This window comes from Malaya genurostris, chromosome 2 (assembly GCF_030247185.1).
Source record: "Malaya genurostris strain Urasoe2022 chromosome 2, Malgen_1.1, whole genome shotgun sequence".
NCBI lineage: Eukaryota > Metazoa > Arthropoda > Insecta > Diptera > Culicidae > Malaya > Malaya genurostris.
Window position 1 is genome coordinate 300839795 of NC_080571.1, and position 17609 is coordinate 300857403.

The window sequence follows — 17609 nt, forward strand, 5'->3', positions numbered from 1 at the left end:
GGTGAGTTGGGTTTGCGTCGTCTGTGAAGTCGATAGAACAGAATCGTCTACGAAAAACTACAAGGATCAGCCTCATGGGGTTGTTCGAGCCATTGATGTGGAACAAGGCAACCAAAACTTCTAATGATCGACATTTTCAATTAATCGTCACACTTTTGAATCCGCAAATGCACGAGAGTCTGCTTCTACCGTTTTCGTTTTTTGAACCTAGACGCGGGTGACTCTGACTCCGAGTAAATCAAACACGTGGTACGCACCCTAAACAACAACTCATTAAAAAAGTAAAAATAAACAAACTCGCATGGATGCCGTGGTGCGACCCGAGAAAATTTTCAGAGCGAAACTACGCGATTGGAGTCCGATCTAGAGCGACCCCAGGTTGCTAAAACAAACATCTCAAAAGTCGGGCTGCTCTGATCAATAAACGAAAACGGTATTAGATTGATCTTTATTTGGAACCAACACCGAACACGCGAACCCAGAATATAGACTCTATTTGTTCTGATTTGTGTTTGTTTTATCACCGACGAAATTTCATCAATAGACCAGATGTATGAAATTATATGTTTGTTCATGCTTACGATACGGATATCGATATTTTCGCCAAGCTTGTGTTCAAGTTTTGTATGCAAGCAGTTATTTTTATAGCGTTAAGTTTCTCTACCATTCTGCGATTTCGGTTGAAACGATAAACTTTTTCTCATTATCAATCGAGTTCATCTTATATAAATTAGAAATTAATCTTATGCACTCAAAATTTACTCTGGGGTTGTTGTCAATTTCTCAGGCGAAACGACATAACATGGAATTTTATCCGATCTTGCATGACACAAGATCAGAGCATACCAATTAAAGCTTCAAATCGTTTTATGGCACTTTTTGTCTTGCTGTCTAGCAACAACCTACCACTAGCATGTTACACGTAGGACTGAAAAGTTAGCTATAATTTTGCTTATATTGATAACTTCGCGTGCTTCCAACAGCTTCGCTTTTGCATCGATTGACCAATCAGAGCGATGCTTATCGCTTTGATATATCGCTTACTCCTTCAAAACCGTCGACTATGGTAGGGAAATCCGGTATGCCGGAGATTTTTTGCAGAAAAATAGGACACTGTTAGCTATTAATCAACATTTCAATGATATATAATTAAAAATACATAGCTATGAGCATTCAAATCAATACGTAGAAATATGTAATTATGATGTCAATGATATAAATAGCAAAATTCTCGATACAATACCAGGTACTGTGGTTGAGTACAAATCTATCGATACCGTAGAAGACACCGATGATGCTATCAATTTCCCACCAGAATTCCTGAACTCACTGAATCCCGCAGGAATGCCACCACATCGCTTATTAATTAAACAAGGGTCGCCGATAATTCTGCTTCGATACCTTGATCCACCAAAGCTCTGCAACGGCACGAGGCTATGCGTGAAACGTATGCTTGGTCATATTATCGAAGCGTTAATTTTAACAGGGAAAGGAGAATCAGTGTTCATACCAAGAATACCACTTGTGGCATCAGATTTACCGTTTTCTTTCAAGAGATTGCAGTTTCGAATAAGACTAGCATTCTCAATAACAATTAACAAATCACAAGGGCAATCTATCAAAAATTGTGGTGCAGATTTACGGTCACCATGTTTCTCTCACGGTCAACTTTATGTTGCTTTTTCAAGGGTAGGATCGCCTAAAAATCTATGCGTTCTTGCTCCTGGTGGTAAGACAAAAAACGTTGTTTTCAAGCAAGTGTTGTACTCAAAAGATAAAAGTTAGTGTATTGTAGATGCGAGAAATAGAAAAGTTGAAATACAAGTAAGAAACGCATAAGTTTAAAAAATTGTTTTAAATAATTTGTGACTTATTCGTTTACCATTACTAGCCTAGCATCGATGGGTAATCCAATAATTTGAGGACTTGAGGATAAAGTAAAAATACATTACCTTTATGTTATGTACATGGTTTTCAGAAACAATTTTGCGTTTTGATGCAGCTCTAAATTTTTCAACCAAATCTTGAGAATTTTGTTCACCCGATCGTATCAATTTTGAAGTGACATAATAAAGAATTTTATTTCTGAAATTTCACAATAAGTTTCATGATTGTGAGTGAACTTATAGGGTAATTTTCACAAAACATTTCCGAACAACGCCGGGTAATTCAGCTAGTTTGTTTATAAATTGCAAATTTGTTCTATTCAGGCCTACTTACTTGACCTTACATTTTGTTAGACACATAGTTTTTTTTATTATTGGATCTCGTTGCCGGCCTTTTCCCTGAGGGAGAGGAGCTTTCATTTCTATTTAGCGAGCATTGAGGGGCTCTTTGTCCGTGGCTCATCTTATCATCAATTTTCCGAATCGTTGGTGTTGTGGGTGGTTTCCGTTTTCCTTGTTATTCGCAGTCTTGGGCTCGTTGCTAGTTGCTGTAGATGCGCCTTGATGTACATTGATTGCAACTGATAGTAGATTTGATGGTGAACGTATGATGTTTTTTTTTTTTGCAGTGTCAGTGCAGAGTTGACCGTAGTAGGCAGGTTGTTCACAAAACTAACATTTAATCAGCTGTTTCTCATAGGTAACCAGAGATTGACAAGGATGCCTTCCGCCTTGACCACAAATTACATAAGATGGAATTGCCATACGCAACACTCGCACACTATTCCGGATACCAGGGAGAAAAATCCGCCATACTTCCCTTTCGATGGAAAAAATTTCTCCGTACTGCGACATATTTTCTCGAACGAAATGATCACTGGCCTACGGGAGAAGATCCTGTACACGTGCTTCAATGTAATCAAATACACTGGGATTTTGTATTTTAAATTTTCGGCATCTCACCGGAATATACCCTATTTATTAATTTTCATCTGGTTTCTTTATGTGTTATAATCATACGTTAATTCCAAATAGTTTGCTTGATCAAACCATGTCAATTTCAAATCACTTAAATTAAAGATTCGGCTATTGCTTAGTTTAAGAGAAGCAGGAAGATAATAAATTGTTTCTGGCACATTGTGTAAAGTTTTTCGATTCATCAGGTAATCACAGAATACATTCAAACTGCTTTATAAGTCACTGCAGATCACACGAAAACTTCTATAGTTGATCAAAAAAAGTCTTGTATGTAGTCACAAAATAAAGATTTTCAAAAGCCATCAGTAAATCAGAGGTAAAAATATTGTAAAAGATTTTAGTCATGCTCAAGCCTTGATGAACACTGTTCGAACGATTAGCGATAGCTAACCTAAAGAGTTTCAGCTAAAATCGAACATCTACGATGGGCTGGGCATGTCATGTCATAAGGATGTCGGACGACAGCCCAGTGAAAATCGTTCTTGAATCTAATCCGACTGGTACAAGAAGAAGAGGAGCGCAGCGAGAAAGATGGATCGATCAAGTGGAGTGTGATCTCAGAATCATCCGTGCCTTGAGTGGTTGGCGACGAGCAGCCATGGACCGAGTAATGTGGAGACGTATGCTTGATACAGCAAAGGACACCCCAGGACTGTAGCTGTTAGGTAAGGTAAGTAACCTAAGGAGTTCGATCGGTTAAACCATTTCGAATCATTTTGGCCAAAATAGCTGAAATACTGAAGGTCGGACATTTTTACCACTAAACCTTTGTGAATAACACTAACGAATTGTAGTTGAATGGTCAAGACGAAATCCAAATTGCTCCGGTAAAAAATTGAATACTCAAACTTAAGATAATGCACGGCATGTGTGTGCTTGTTTAACCTACTCCAAGTCCCCCTGTCTAAATGTACCATCGACTAGTCCCACCTCAATGCAGCGTTTGCACCAAACGGATTCAAATGTTACAGAAAGTCTTTCGATCTCTTACAAATGGCAAGGAATGAACGCGTAGGGCAATGGAGTTGGCAGTCTTGGGTGTAAAGTGAGTAACTTCAGTGACCTTCATTCAAATTTCATCAAAAATATTTGATTGCTTCAAAAGAAAAACCTTTTCTAATCCACGGAGTGGTGTAGTGATATCTTTCTCATATTACTTATATTTTCAAAAATATCACTAGAAGATTCTGTGAAGAATTTTTTTTTTTCAATCTTGAATAAAATAAAAAAAATCTTTGGATATTAATTAACATAACCTTTTCAATTTGTGAACAGTTATGTCATGTTAATAAGATTTTTTCTTTTTTTTTGCATCGTCGCACTAAGTGATTGAACACACTTTAACCTATTGTTCTGGAACCGGAAGTCGGAATCGAATCAAATCATCTCTGAGAAAATTGAGTGAGTCTTGTTTTAAACTTTTTAACCACTATTTCCGGTACCAGTATAGCCGAAGTCCGTTCGTTTAGTGAGTAACTAATATAGCCTTCAAATTGAATCAGTTTGGGGCCAAATATAGAAGAATTTTACACTTTTTTGCATCGTCGCTTTAAATGACGGTGTGAAATTCAATAGTAACCTATAGCACAGACACAAACATTGCTCAGCTCGATGAATTGTGTCGAATGATATAGAACACTTACCCCTCTGGGCCTATTTTCACTAGTCAATTTTTCAAGTGATTGCATAAACTTTCTATATGAGAAAGGCAATAAGTGTACTTTTATAAAAAAGCATTATTATCACGATCTTGTCATAACACTAACAAGTAGGTACAAATTGAATAAAAGAATTAGTAATTTACTTTTTTTTCAACTGAACAATATAAATGTTAATGTGACAACCTTGTACGATATACGAAATTGAACCAAGCACGTTGCGAACGGAGCAAAGCCGCACGTACCGACGCGTACCAGTTTTGCATCGTCATTTTGAATGACGATTTGAATGTTTTGACACTCATCGCTCTATTTCTGAACCGGAAGTCGGATCTTGATGAAATTGCACGGTATATTTAAAGACAATGAGAGTTTTAATTTGAATCATGATTCGTGGAAATCGGCTAAAACGTTGCTAAGAAATCGCAGTGAGTTCTGTTTTTGGAGACTTTCTTCACTATTATCGGTGCTTTCGAAAGCGAAAACCAAGAACTAGTAGTCCCAAAGTAGTTTTATATATTCAATAACTAACCAGATGTGCCAACTTGATGAATTCACCAGTAAGTTTTATAAAAATGTGCACCTCGTTTCGCCATCACTTGTAAAAAAATACGCATGAAATTGAAAATTTTCACTAATCGCACTGTAATGCCGGAACCGGAAGTTGGATCTGGATCAACTTTTCGGGGACTTCTTAAACAGTTTTAAGACTTTTTATTTTCTTCTTAGTTTGTGAAAATCGGTTGAAAAATTTACGAGAAAATTGAGTGCGCATTTTCTCATAAATTTGCACATATTTCCTTGTTATTCCGGAACCGGAAGTCGGATCCAAATGAAACTCATGAAAATTGTGTAAGACCATAAGACCTTTCTTTTTAATTTGAATTGGTGATAATCGGTTTAGTAATCTCTGAGTAAATTGTAAATTGAGTGACATTATTTGTCACACACACACACACACACATACAGCCTTTCTATAAGAAAAAGACAAAAAAATGCTTATCAGTGGTGTCATATTGAGGCGATGTTTACTCTATTCGATTGAATTATATCATGCTGTTCCGAAAAGGAGAATGACCGTAAGTTTAAAACCTCTATAATTTAATTTAAAAAATGCACTAATATTTCGGTAAATCGAAGTTTTACAAAATAAGTGAAATCAATAACCTAGTATTTTCTTTTTATGTATACCTACTTTTTCATTTAGGGGTTAGCCAAATTTTGTGCTAGGGCACATAACCGTTTTCATTATTTTTACGTTTCGTATTTGACTCATCAGTGCTTAGCAGTTCAAATTGAACTGCCGAGTTTAGCACTAAGCAGTTTAATTTAATATGCTTTGCACTGATGAGTCAAAGACGAAACGTAAAAATAATACCTACTTTTTGTTATCTGTTTATTTCCAGACGTGATGAGTTCAAAACTAAATATTTAAGGCCGATGATTTTTTCGGATGAACGATAGAAAGTTAAATATGTTTTTGAACCTAATTTTTGCAAACTGGTCACCCTACTGGAAAGCCCGGTCAGAAAAAAATCATAGTTTGAAAAAAAAAAAACCTTAAACAAGCAGAGCGAAAAGTTTGCGCTTCCGGCCGAAACAATGGGAATTTTTACCGAACCGGCACGAAGCAACCGTTTCTTCTGAATCGGCTATTTATATTCCTTTTGTTTTCCGATTGATTGAATTGAATTAAGCGAAACCAGCGAAGAGAAGTCGATTTTTTGGCTAGTCTATTGATTGATTGAGTTCGATGTTTCTCCCTTGCTCTTTGCGTTCAGCGTTTATTAATGAGATTTTCGGATGGGTTCTTGGTTCATATTTAGTAGTTTTTTTTTCTCGTGACGGCTCTGACACAATCCTTTGTTCTGTATCTTCAACCAAAACAGTCCTGGCGGCTGTTTGGCTCCCTTCTAAATTCAATACACCTATGCTGAAGCCATTGAATAACTGAATGGAAGTTTTAAATCGATTCGAAATAGACGACGTCAGCTGAGCAAGGTCCAAGCATACCGAAACATGAAAGAAAACTCCCTATTCGACAAGGTATGAATCAAATAGGTCGATCGGGTTCACTCCTAAACTCGTCGGAACATGTCGTACCGTGAATATTTCGCAAATTTGGCGCACCCCGTTCGAACCTTTTCATCAGTTTGACTGTGATATCAATTCCACTCGACGCTAGTGCCCGTTCCAAATTATGTCAAGCGTGTCATCAAAGTGAAATTTGATCGTAAAAATCTGACTGCCAGATAAGGCAGCGAGTAAATTTTGCAGTCGTAAATTACGAGTACCTACATCCCAAAGCCAAGTCACTTTCGCCAGACCGTTAGCTCGCTCGCTTCGGCCGATCTCTCAGAGATCGTCGCCGTTTCAACCGCTCTTCAATCAAGAAGATATTGCATGCATACACTTGTTCACTTCAATGTAGGAACCGCCATCCCGAAAGCTACCGTCGTGTCGCTACTTCGGTCATGAACCCTTTTTGCTACCAAGGTATCAACTAGCTTCTGGTATGTGCGTGTGTGTGTGTTGTGACTCGAAACAGCTTCCACGGAACGGAGCCCAAACGAAAAGACTTACTGAATACCGTCGAGAACCGAAGCGGATTTCTGTGCGGGATCATAAAATTTTATGTGCGATGTTATTTTAACACTTTATTTTATGCTCTTTTGATAAGGATAACGGATGCTGCTCTGCGAGCCTGTTTTCCACAACGCGATGAAATGTCTTTAGGTTCTACTCTATTTGTCCGGTCAAATAAAATTTCTCCTTTTCATTGGGTGCCTTGTACTTGGCTGACACAACAGAACACTTCGGCGGGTAGCTGTTTTCATTTTACTATGTTGTGTTTGCTTATTGTTGGTCCTGAAACTTCGTAACCGGCCCGGTCTGCATCTGGTTCGTGACACTAAACCGGTCGCCCACTCCGGGAGATTCCGCCTAGTGCTCTGACAATGACACAAAGTTGAAACGATGGATAAAGGGTCCGGCTGATCCATTTCATTGTTTAGATCAATAAAGTTGCTACAAAGTGAAAGTGCGGAAGTTCAGTGCCGTTCGGATGAAAATGGAAGCAATAAGAGCTTTGTGGAAAATGGAATTTATTCGAGAGTAGATTTCGATTTCTTGGTCCGGGTTAGTAACGATAACATCAGCTATCGACGGCGGACAATGTTCTCATTGAATATATAATTCAAATTTAGCTTTTCAGCCATTGGGCATAGGGTTGAGACAAGGTTGTGTTGAAAAAATAAGGTTGATTTTCTAACTTTTCGTTATGCTTTTGAGTCCGGTAAAAATTATGCAAAAGTTAAGTTTAAGGTCTGATAATATCATCGAATATGATATTCCAACAGATCAATTCCAGAAATGGTTAGAAATTCATCAGAATTCACATCTTTCGCTTCAGATAAAATTTTATTTTGCATTGATGCAGAGACCAATTCGACTCAAGACTAATTTTTAAAAAGAGCGTCTGTAATGTTTACGTGTACTTTCTTCAAATCGTGATAACTCGGAAACTGTAAATTGTCCGCAAAAAAATTGTAAGAAACCGATTGGGCACTCTTGAAAAATATACACTGAAAAAAAAATTTATACTAGTTCAAACCGCGTAATAACCGCGAGGTTGACGTAGGACCAAATACAAATAATAATACCCCTAAGTCCCATATAAACGAATCGCCAATGTATGGTTCACAGCATGAACAAGTAAGCCTAGCAAATATCTCCCTTTCGTTGCGATAGTGTGAAAATGTGAAAGGAGATCGTTTCTGGCAACGCTTTATGCTAGTTGCTACGGTGCAAAACAAACTTGTTTGTTTATCGTTGCTCTATTAAACTCTATTATTGCGTTTACATCAAATTGTATGGGATATCAAGTGATATCGCACATGATATCATCGGATATCAAGTATATCGGTATATCACTTGATATCAGCGTTAATGTGAACATACTATAAGCAAATACAAATAATGGATGCGATGACTAAAAGCTTAGCTTGTGAGCTAGGGCCGAAGAAAATTCGAGTCTTACCGTTATCTTGACCAGCATGGGTCGAGAGAACTAGAATGGTCCGGCTGAAATCCATTCACTAATCGCAAAAATACCATTCGCTCGTTTCGGTAAAGTTCAAGATTGTTGCCCGTCGAAGGCGACCCCAATTGCAAATAAATCCATTTTCATGTTTTTATAAAATCGGTTTATTTCATATTTCATGATGTTCAAACTCGATTACGACACAAAAAACGTATATTTTGATTTCGTCTTAAAAGTAGCATTTCAAAAGAAAGGTCGAGTATGAAAATTTAATGTGTTGACGATCGTGTGATTCCTACTGAACAATAATATAAATGCAATTGAGTATGAATGAAAAAATGATGATAAGTATATCACTTAGGTCGTCAAAATTGATGAGCTTAGAGTACACAAAACAGCCCTGGTAAGTCACTTCGTATTAACACTAATAGGAATTATAATATTGGCTACGCGGTCCGCATTTGGCTGACGCTGGTAGATGATCTCAACGGGAAACGACTCCAGTGGCTGAAGTGTGCAAGTCTCCTTCATTGCGGACGCCGGTAGAGACGATTCCATCAAATCACGCTTTGCACGATCGCGATTCTTGCGTTAAATTAATTAGAGCCTTCTAGGTGACTGAAACTGCATACAAAAAGTTTCCAATGAATTATAAGCGAAGTTAAATGCTCTTGTATTTCAGAAATACTCACCATAGATACATCACGAGATTTTATTAATCCGAAATGACGAGTTCAAATTGAACCGTTGAGAATGTGGGCCGTCACACTGTTGTATCGCACTCCCTGCAGGGTACAACTTAGTGAAGTGTTCCACTTTTTGACGCATCAAATTATCGATTCGCTTCGAAACCAAATCTGATTCCGTCTTTTTCATCATAATAAACAGACTATGACAAAAAGTGCTTTGCCGCGCCTGATTAAATACGTCATGAAATTACTGTGAGGTTATTCGAACTGTTAACATAGGACTCCCCAACTAGATTCAAAATCACTGCCAATATTTGTTTTGATTATTAGGGCAGTGGCCTTGTATTTGTGCGTGCGAATTTTCGAAATTAATTCTTTGAGAATTTTAGTTTTAGTTAAGTTCGTTGGGGCTGATGATGGAAGGTGCTGAATTCGCGCATATATGTCTCGTGCGATCGTGTTCGATCAAAATATGTCTCGTGCGAAGCGAACGACGCATAAAACAAATCCATAAACAGTCCAGTCGCTTTCACCTTGATCTCACTGTGGCATTACTTGTTCACTTATGAAAAAATGGAAATAACGAGTTCTGTATGCTGATAAAGCAACGGTTTGAGAGGTGTTACCCGCACTCGCATCCATTGAAAATAAAGATTTGTGTGTATTCTGATTTCAAACGGGACCAAATGATGCAATCGTCAGAAAAAGTCAAGCAAGTTTTGATAATCGCGATGAACGAAACGCAAAATTGAAGTTCGTAAAATTAAATATGCTGAAATGGTTAGGATATTAACTGAAAGCGCTTTTATGATCTTACGCGAAAAACTGGGCATATAACAGGTTTTTTCCAACCGAACAAAATCAACATCGCATCAACGATCCAGAGAGCTGTTTGGCACTGTTAAGTCGCAATAAAAAGGATTTCTTTCGTTTGTTTGAAACAGTGAACGAAACTTTGATCCACCATTTTTCTCCGGAGTCATATTAGCATTCATACGGAGAAAGTCGTCCGAAAATGTAACAGGTAACTGGAACGACGTCAGTTTTCAGATACTCGAGGTATAATAAATATTGACTGTATTGAAAAAGAAAGCACTATCTAAAGTGATTATTACATTGAATTATTGATGTGTTTGTAATGCGACATCGAAAAAACCATTTTCAACCAAGACAGTGCTCCGTGCCACAAGTCAATGAAAATAATGGCCAAATTGAACGGATTGGTCTTCGTTCTGTTTCCTCACCCACCATATTCTCAATAACCTAGCTCCCAGCGACTACTTGTCCTACGAAGGCCCGGCGGGTGGTCCGCATGCTGGTCATCGAATGGAGCGGTCTTCCGTGGGCAGTGATGATGATGTTACCGAAGAGGAACGTACCCATTGAAGAGCAGAAATCTTATGAAAACCGGGGAAATCCTGATAAAATGTTCTGGGAAACAAGAAAAATTAGACATGGTTCGTTACACATTGAAGTTTGAATCACCAATTATCTCAAATATATAGATTCATCTACTCGAATCGTTGCGTAAAAATATATCCAAGCAGTATGTATAATGATATCGAAAATCAGTTGAAAAATAGTATACTTATATTACCATTGTTTTTCGTTAGAAATTTCAGGTGGTTGATTACCTACCTTTGGAATTTTCAGGTGGGTAGTACTACCCACCGTACCCACCTCTTTCACCGGCCCTGCATGGATCAATAAGTCCCGAGACTAACAATGGTGACTGTTTTGTTTTTGGACGCTTCGGACGGCTTTCGCCAGCTGTGTGCCACTCAGATGACTGCCGCTTCGACTCTGGAGTGTAGTGATGTATCCATGTTTCGTCCATGGTCACGTAACGACGCAAGAAATCCTTTTCGTTGCGAGTAAATAGCGATAAACTGCTTTTTGAATCATCGACTCGTTGCTGTTTTGGTTCCATCGAAAGCAATCGCGGCACCCACTTGAAAAAAACTTTTTTCATGCTCAATTTTTCATGAAGGATAGTCTACCCGAGCGTTCCGCGTCATTTGTGTCGGTACGACCACGTTTAAACTCGGCGAACCACCGACAAATCGTTGCTTTTGATGGACAAGAGTCCGGATAACATTTTTAATCCATTGTTTCGCTTGCACGATGTTTTTACCCATCGACTTAAAATTTTGACCTGTTTCAAGCAAAGGTTAGTACTCTAGAAAGACGTGGTTACTGGTTTACTACGAGCGCCATCTCTGCTTTAGTCTTGGGACTTATTGATCCATGTGTTAGAACGGCTGATTTCGTATAATGTTCCTCATCGTTGGTCACTTTTCGTTTTTTTTTCATCTATGCCAACGACAAATTGTTTCAATGCAAACGACAATTTCTTGAAGCGAAACTCACAATGCGAATGTCCAACAGCAGAATTTTATTTATTTAAATTTCTCTTCATTTAATTTTTTTTCATGTTTTACGCCGGTCGTTGCCATTATTTTATTACAGTATATTAAAACTCTATTTTAATCCACCTAGTGGTGTGATGATGCCTTTCTCTTATTACTCATTACATCATAAATGTAACCGTGAAATTCGCAAAAACAACTGTTTATTGAATAGAAATAGGAAAATTTGTTCGGACCTATTCTCACAAACTCTACAAATCCTGTTTCACCTGTAGTTCCGAAACCGGAAGTAGTATCCGCAACAAATTAAGGAATTCCGTATGAAACTGTAAGACTTTTCCTTTGAACCTATAAGTTTGTGAAAATCGATTTGACCATCTTGAAGGAAAGTAAGTGAGACCCTTGTGCAGTTTTTATTCACCATTTCCAATTCTTCCGAAACCGGATTCAGATGTCCAGTGGCTATACCGTTGGTTTGATGACCAGCACCAAATATGACCTGAAAATTGGAACAGTTTTGAGCCTAGTTAAACCTGGACTTACTATCTCATGCTCTATTTGGATTAAATCAATTAAAGGAAATCTAACAAACTTCTGCATATGTAAGTCAATCTAAACAGCATGAATCAGCAGCAGCATGTAGTAGGATTATTACTTTTATTATTGTTATTATTGACATCATTACACCATCGGCACGGTATTACTGCACTATTGACTGCGGCATATTTTTTCAAATAATTTTGAATTCAATGACATCCGTTTATTCCTTCAATCGCACTTATCATAGAATAGCTGAAACTTTTGTCAACCGCAGAACCGTCTTTTACCAATATCACACACCATTAGCAGACATCCGTAACCGCCACGATTCCTTCATAGCGTGTACGAAATAGAACAAAGCACGCATCGTTTGTTTTTTTGTTTTCTTTTTCTTTCAGTTTGGTACATATTGGCGATTTGAAAACTTTGACACTTATCGCCCTGTAACTACGGAACCGGAAGCCGGACCTGGATGAAATTTCACAGTAGCTTTAAAGATAATATGAGCCTTAATTCAAATCAAGATATGTGAAAATCGTTTCAAGCATTGCACGCTTTAGTTCCGGAACCGAAATTCCGGATTTGTTCCGGATTTGGATAAAATGTTCTAGAAATTTTTAGGAAACTATAAAACCTTTCATTTGAATTTTAGTTTGTGAAAATCGGTTGAGCTGTTTTAGAGAAAATTGAATAAACACATTTTCTCTAATTTTCACATACTCTTTAACTCCGGAACCGGAAGTGAGATCCTAATGAAATTCAATAGCAGGCTATGGGATCATAAGAATTTTTATTTGAATCTTAGTTTGTGAGAATTGGTTCAGCCATCTCTGGAAAAAGTGAGTGCATTTTTTTGTCACACACACACAGATAGAGAGAGTGATTTGTTCAGTTCGTCGAGCTGAGTCGAATGGTATATGACATTCGACCCTCCGGGTCTCGGTTAAAAAGGTTACTAAACTCAAATATATTGCGATAGGTTTTAGAATGAAGGTGTACCGTTTGTTATACAAACTCATTGAAATTTAATAATTTTACACAGACATCAATTATTGTGTAGACATTTACCCCAAAGAGCCTTTACGTATAGGAAAAGTCACGACAGCGTTCTAGGGTTAATTTCATTTCTGCGGTTGGTTTTTTACCTTTTTGCCTTTCTCTATAAAAAGGTATTGGAATTGCTGGAAAAACCGACTTTCGAACGGAGTCTCGGAGACCCATAGTGTTATATACCATTCGACTCAGCTCGACGAGATCGGAAAATGTATGTGTGTGTGTGTGTGTGTGTGTGTGTATGTATGTATGTGTGTGTGTGTGTGTGTGTGTATGTGTGTGCACTTTTCGAAGATATTTGAACGCGCTCAATTTTCTCAGAGATGGCTCAACCGATTTTAACAAACTTGGGCTCGTTTCAAAGCTACTGTCGGGCCATTGATCAAGTTCGAAGATCAAATGGCTGTGACTTTTGGTTCCGGAGATATGATTGTATAAGTGACGTAACCGACAAAAAGCGTTGTATTTGAACGCGCTCAATTTTCTCAGAGATGGCGGATCCGATTTTAACAAACTTGGGCTCGTTCGAAAGCTACTGTCGGGCTGTTGATCAAGTTCGAAGATCAAATGGTTGTGACTTTTGGTTCCAGATATATGATGGTATAAGTGACGTAACCGACAAAACACGTTGATTTCTACCGCTCTTATATATATATATATATATATATATATATATATATATATATATATATATATATATATATATATATATATATATATATATATATATATATATATATATATATATATATATATATATATAAGGGTGCCAAAATTTTGGGATCAACTCTATTTTCGTAAAGTTCTAGTGCTCAAAAGTTTAAGCACCTCGAAAAAAACCTTCATGCAAAATTTGACCTAAATCGGACATGCTTAAGGGGTGCTGCCCGGTGGTAAAGGTTTGGCAATTTTCGATCTTGAAAAAGCACCATAGGGGGGATTACATGAAATTTCCAAAATCGAAAATTTTTTTTGATGCCAAAACTCTTAAAACTGCATAAAACATCGAAATTTAGTGTCATCTCAAAAAAATTTTTTTTTGAAAATATCAACTTTCTGGGACTTAGAAAAATTTTGATATTTTGTCTAAGTCCCGAAAAGTCGTTTTTTTCAAAAAAATTTTTTTTCGAGATGACACGAAATCTCGACGTTTCATGCAATTCTAAGCCTTTTGGCATCAAAAATTTTTTTTCGATTTCGAAAATTTCATGTACTCCCCCCTATGGTAATTTTTCAAGATATATGAAAATTTCACTAAGTGGACTAAGAAGGCTTTTTTTAGATTAGCATCACTGTTCTCATACAAATAGGCAACGCAAATGTCAAGCACTAGTTTGGAAAAATGATGCTGACTGTGTGACATAAACACTGAAGCATGCTTTTGTGAACTACTCGAATCAATCTGAATCAATTGGCGTCTAAAATTATTTAATAAATGTATGAAACATATTTTCATGAGACTGTTATGAAAGAATAGAAAGGCATTATCACACCACTAGGTGGATTAAGAAGGGTTTTTTCTTTAATGCAACATTTTCTTCGGTGCATTGGTTTCGAATTTTTCCTAAATCAACGATGGAGTCAAATTAAAAGCCTATCGTGATTGCGTCACATTTTACGCTGTTTCGAAAGACTTAAAAATTTCGTGTATAAATCAGAATCTCTAAACATAGAAAGCACTTGCGCTCTGCCATGCCTTTGAAGAGGCCAAACTTTGGAACCGGTTTACGCTTTTGATTCCTTCTAGTGGACAATAATTCTTGTATTTTTTACGGAACTCGACACGAACGGACCAGATGGTGAGGCACTCTGACAACGACTTTTCTCGTCTCAGCAGGGAAAGTTCTTTCAACACGAGAAATAATGCTTGTTGACTTTTTGACAGTTCAATCCAAAATTATGTTCAATCAAGTTTCATTTGACAGTAGATGTACATGAGCAACGTGAGCAAACGCAAGAGGAGTGTACTGTAAAGTAAATTATTAAGGAAATGGTGTTTGTGGCAAAGGATTCAACATTCAAGATCTCCTGAATGAACTTCTTCAGCAACAACACCGTTCCTACTATAAAAAATATCTACTGAATCGACTCCATTTCTATAATAAAATAGGGAAATATTGTACACAGAATTGCATGAGCCTCAAAAATGTTTAATAAAATATTCAATTGCTTGTTTAAAAAAAAAATAAAGAAAATAATCCCATTACATCAGAACTAGTGAAGACGATTTGTTTTAGATTTGTTTGTTTCAGTAAATGTTCACTATTTTTGGTCTAAATAAATTATATTCGAGATACTTCAAAAATAATACCCGACTTTGTTTTTTTCTGTACAATAACAATGGAGAAAATGGATCCTTTTACCGAACATTTCATTTAGTTTACAGCGCCCTATTCAAATTTGAGTATCGCTTTTAGCAATCATTATTTAAAAATTGAAAACTGCCTAACAAAAATAGCACAACCGAAGCACAAATTAGCCAAAACAATTTTTACTGTTAGGTATCACCAAAGACATCATATTAACAAGATATCCAGCTCTCACATTTCCCGAACAAATCATTGGCAACATTTTTTGCGAACGGCGCCCTCAAGCGAGTCCGCATCGAATCTCGTACACAGAAGTAGGGGACAGAAATGTCAAATTCGTGCGCGCCAAAATAACAGCACTGCGCACCCATACAATTGACATGATATGTTGAATGTGACACCGTGCGATGGCGTTGCTGAACTGAAGATTGATTTCGCTTCAAGCTGACAGGGTCTGGTATCACGCAGTTTCAATGGTGGCATTCTTCGGAACTTAAGCTTCTTCTATTGCATTGTTGAGCATAATAATATCAAGGCAATGAAGATAACTCTTAGCTTGTACTCTGAGGGTTTCTGAAACTCATATGAGTCAATTGTGGGTTGTACAGATCAGTTTTATAACTCAGAACTTCCATTGGTATAATCTGAAAAGCCACATCAAATGAAGTTCTGGAACATTGTTTTACACAATTTACCTAATCGAGAACACGTACAATAACAATCCTTCACTCTTATGAAAAACACCATCGCTTCTAGATGCTGCTTGTTTTGTGTCTTCTACATTTTCACCATAATGTTGATTATCCTGGATGGCGTGATCAGAAAAAAATGGTATCCTCTACGGTTGTTTGCTACGTAAAGAAGAAAAAGAAAACCACCAACAACTTGCCGAGCTTTTGATGGTAAGTAATCGAAATCCGAATCAGGCACTAGAATGCAAATTCGATGAGACTAGTGGGTGTGGAAGGACAAACATCATCATCATCATCACCATAATCATTAAGAACGAACTTGGAATAATCAAACCGTAGGATGTTGGTTGGAAATTGTATTTCAATTTATGTGTATTCGGCCCATTTACTGGCTCTAATGTGATAGAAATCGTACGAAGTGATAACTAGTATTGGCCAACATTAGGATCATGATTTCTACTAAACCGCTTTTGAACTAATGTTTATTCCCGAATCCTTCTAAAACGTTTATATTCTACGCTTGTTACTCACTTAACATTTTCAAACAATTAAATTAAGATAAATCAAAATATGCAAATATATTTTGCTGTTCTTCTCTTTTGAAGCTGGTTCGAAATTGGTTAAAGCAAACTCTGCAAAAGCTTTCTGCTACGACCATGTCGCACCAACCGTCAATCGGGTACAGTTGGGTCAATGGTCGAAGTGAAAAATCGTCTGCCGTCAGTCCTACAGAACCCTTTCATTCTCGGGCCAACTTGGTTGCAATGATGTGAATGTCAGGTAGTTCTGGTAGTTCATAAATGAATCGCAAATTGACCCACGCACAGAAAAAAATAAACTTTATTCATCTGGCGTGTTCCGTTTTGTCAGTCAGTGTGAACGGACTGGACCCGAAATGTTTCCCCCAAAATTCAACAATTCAACCCCGTCCCCACAAACCGTTGTTCGTGGAAATCAGCATTTGGTTTGACCGGTCCGGTTTATCAAATATTCTTTTGTTTTCCGTAGAAATTAGTTGATTGAAATGAACTATTTGGCCCATTACCTGTATTTACATAGTCCTTTTTTTTCTCTCTCTCTCGGTTTCACCAAAACGACACTTCGTTGCAAACGCGGCCGTACCTCGCCCCTTGCTGGTGATAAGTCCATGAGGATATTCCGGTGCACGTAGCTCACCCCGGTGGCTGGTGTCTGATTACTGCCAGGTGGCGTGTTTGCCACCGCCACCCCCAGCGTCATCGAGTTGTTTTAGTGAAGCGTTTTCCACCGATCGTATCTGCAAAGTGACGTAGTAAACACTGCGGCAAATCTATTTTCAGAGAAAATTGTAAAAATCATGTTTAATTAGGCGTAATTTCCGCTGGTTTCCTTCCTGCATGTTTGTTCTGATTTT